Source organism: Trachymyrmex septentrionalis, unplaced genomic scaffold (genome assembly GCF_001594115.1).
Source record: "Trachymyrmex septentrionalis isolate Tsep2-gDNA-1 unplaced genomic scaffold, Tsep1.0 scaffold73, whole genome shotgun sequence".
NCBI lineage: Eukaryota > Metazoa > Arthropoda > Insecta > Hymenoptera > Formicidae > Trachymyrmex > Trachymyrmex septentrionalis.
In genome coordinates, this window is record NW_017305916.1 from 155569 (window position 1) to 159859 (window position 4291).

Consider the following 4291-nt stretch of genomic DNA (forward strand, 5'->3'; position numbering starts at 1 on the left):
TACCTACTGCAAATTAAAAGTATTACCACGTGACGCTATTTTTCCTAGCGAATAGTTTCTGTGGAAGTGTCTCTTTAGAAACTGTTCAAATCGCGAACAAACTTTCCCGATAAATTCCTGATTCTGTAAAAGAAAACTTTCAATAATGACATTACTGTTGTAGTTTCCCAAAGAATTCCCAGAAACTTGTTCGCCAATGCTATGAGTATGAAATAATCTATAAACAAGGACTTCAATCCTAAATAGTGTAAAAAGATTCTGATTAGACCTTACAAAACAAAATACATATCTATTTAAAAATTTTACCAATTAATTCTTATCTTCCTGTATTCATATATAATAATTGATATATAAATACATAAATAATATTAAAAAATACGCAATTTACAATGTTCAAATGAATATTACAAAAGATTTGTGTAAATACGAATTGTTACCATAATGCAAGGTCTGCCAGTCTTTCTTACACTCTGTAAGTAAAAATCATATCAATTAGAGTTAATATTCAACAAGTAAGGTTTGACAAAAGAAAACATCCATCTCCAGGATGATTTACCGTCTATTGTGAATCGCGCATCTAAATAAATATTAACGATCGATTTCGTCGCTATCGTTTTCACAGCTTTTAGGGACTACACGTTACCTACAAGATAAAGCGCTCGGTGTGTTCTTCCAGACAACATTACATTCAAAATGCGGGCATAAGACGTTTTATATCCGCATATTTTCAGTGTAATGTTGTCCGAGTTATTAACATGGTAACCATAAGAGGTGCGATTATCTTTGGGCAAATTGCTCGTAATTGATGTTGCTGATTGCTGTTTTGTCGCTGATTTCTAAATTTCGTTACTAATTCGATAAAGCTGCAACGTCGATCATAATTCAGAAACATCTGCACTGCAACGACGTTTCTTAAGGAATAACAAGGAGCATTATTGCAGCGTATTGAAATTTTGACATTTAATTGTAAATATTAATATCACCCATACGAAATCCAGTATATTTATAAGAAATGTAATATCAAATGTAAATGACTGAGAAACAATTTAGTTGAAACAAAATGGGATTTCAAAATAATGATTCAAAACATACAAGTCACAAACTACGATGTGCATTCTAATTCTACTCCCCCTCCCCCCCCTCCCTCCCTCCCTCGCCCCCTCATTACTTCGTCTCGGCTCGTAGTAAAAAGCAATTAAAAACTACACCAAATCACGCAGCATCGTTCGACTTAGCGGCATCACTTTCCCTACTACGCTTAGGGATGCTCACTACTCACTACAATTGAAAGAAACGAAAGCGCACAACGAACGAAACAAGTGACGCGAATAATTTTCGATAATTTTCATTTCCGATTTCTGTATTCCTGTATCTTTTATTCATTTTACCGCTATAAAGTATTAACGTACATTTATTGCCCGCAATTAGCATTCATGAAAGTGTAATAAATTTGGATGTACATGGAATATAATTTAAGAGAATCTCGTTTGTTTCGATCATCGTGCACTTTTGTTCGCCCAAATACTTCAATTAGCATTCACTTGTCATTTACAAAGCGCACGCACGGAGCGCTGGGAATTCAAGACGCCGCGCCGCTGAAAAATTTATTAATCACACAAAAGCTCTGCTTTTTATCTGCTGTACGTTATCGCGACGAATAAAAATTGTTCTCCGTTTCATCTTAACGATTTAGTTCCCATCGCCAAGTGCGCTAGAAAGAGAGAACACACAATACGATCTCCCTAATTCTTAACTCGCTAATTAAATAGATCTATGCTTACGCGTACTTTATTACCTATTATTATAAGGCATGGAGTATGTTACTTATCCAGTCAAAATCCCTCAATCTTCCCTTCCATCCTTTTTCCATTTTCACAACTGTCGCTCGTTTCTCTCTCGCTCGCTCTCTTTCTCTCGCTCATTTAACTCCATCGTTCCGATACCCTTTTTTTTTTGTTTTTAAACCTACTCCGCGAACTATCTATACGCGTAAATGTTGCGAACGATCCCGTTCCTTTAATATTCTTCGTTGGAAATTAATTTTTATTTACTATGCTTAGTACACAGGTAAATATGCACACACTACTCTCCCGTGATCCGAAAAGAGAAGTGGACTCTGAAATTTCGTACGTTCTCGCGTTGGCACTCTATCTTCTTTTACGATTTATCAAAGATTCTCCGTTGCCTTTCTTTTGGCCAAGATTCCGCATCTCGCACGAGAGGTTTGTCTCGTTTAATTCCAATCCGTGTTTCAAAGACGAGATTACGATATATTCTAACTCAATGACTTGTACGCGAGGTCCATTCTCTGTTCAGAGCAACATGCTAATCGTATAGTCGTAGGCGCTTGGTAACAACGGGGGTTTGATTACGAGAGGCTCCACTTCGCGGGAGCGAAACCCCTCCCCGCGATGTGTGTCACCGTCGTAATTACTTCGTTATTTTGTAATCGTATAACATTCGGTGACTATTTACAAGCTCGTTTGTCTATGCTGGGATGACTACGTGAACGATCGAAGAGTCAAAACGCTATGATGTACTTCTACTGTGGCGTTCGCATGCTCTGTATGTAACACACACGTGTAAGCATGAAAAGATGCAAATCCGCGATATTACTGCGAATGCGACAAAAGAGAAAAATGCCCTTTATGAAAAAAAAAAAAATAAATGAATGGAAGTTCCAGTTAGCGAAACGAAACATATTTCTACGGAGTAAATAGCATTGCTAAAGTGATATAAAACTTCATTCAAACGTACATGAAGTAAAGTACATTAATTAGGATAATAGACGCGTGTCTTTCTCCACATTCCCACTGTTTCGTTATTTATTTTGATCGTGGCGTTTCTCGTTATCAAGGCGATGTGCATCACACAATAATAGCAATCAATACAACATTTCTCAAAGAAATTTCAAAATGATTCAATGATTGATCAACGAAAATTATTCCTAGTAATCGTCAGCTCGAAAAAGTATCATTTCATTCCGTAATTAATTCGCACATCAAAAAGTTCTTTGTAAATTTTTTTCTTTCGCGTGAAAAAATTTATACTTTTTTAATCCGCGTAAAAAAAAAAAAGACAAGAAAGTAGTTCGTTCATTCCAATGTCTCGTCAGTGCGCAAATTCGCAAATACGAGAGTGCTGCGTGACTGAGTGTATATATAGATATGGCGAGTATGTATGTGTGTTATGCGATGTGCATGCATGAATACATGTATGTATACACACGCGCCGTCACTTCGAGCGCGTTTCTGCAATAGACTGTAGAGTATCGTAATTAAGGCCGATTCAGTGCTTCACCCCGAATGATATTTCCTTTCTCTCACATCTAAATTAAAATACATTAATTATGTTAAATTAAATACTCTTTCCATATTCTGACCCGTATATGATTAAATAAGAAAAAAAAAAACTAAATTATACATATAAACAAAATATAATTTCTCTAATAGACTTAACACGATGAGAGAAAGCACTAAAGCAGTATCGATATTTTGGACCTCTTAAATTATAAGTAACATTAGGCCAGCGATAAAAGCACTGCTCTTATCTTGGGCTGTTCGATTAGTTATCGGTGAACGAGTAACAAATCACAGTATCATACTACGTTTAATCCCTTCTTTTAATGAAATTTTTAATAGCATCCGTTAGAAAATTTAATTGAACGCGCTGAAATAACAGTTAATTATTAAACTCGATAATTAAGTTTTTCTCTCGTTGCTATACTTTTCGTGTGGTTATTCTAAAAGCGCATTCTCTTTTACTTTCGTTGTTAATGACGAAAGCAAACAATCTGAACCGGGCTTAATCAGTCAGCTAATTTCGTAAATCGATAAATTGCAATCGTATGTAAATTGTTCCGCTAGTTAAGAAAAAAAATCATTAAAACTTCTGTGCCTTAGAAGACAATGTTGCACGATCACACTTGTTATCGAATTGTTTCGATATAAGTGTTACGATTTAAGCCCCTATTTTTGAAAAGAAATGTATACGAAAAATTTGAGGAATATTCTACAGTATACGTTACGTATACTATAGTATTTCTCTGATTAAAAAAAAAAACGTATACGTTTCTTTTCAAGAATAGGAGCCTAGATCGATGAAAATTGCAATCGTGCGAGAACACTTCAATTATTTTATATCATATACATATCATCGATAAATCTGCATGCACCCATTTTCTTCGCTGTGATTTTTTTTCTTTTTTTTTTTGAAACGCTTTTGTAGGCCGGCCTCTCCATGCCGCGCGCGAGCCACCTTTATAAAAATCATATATTATATATATATATAT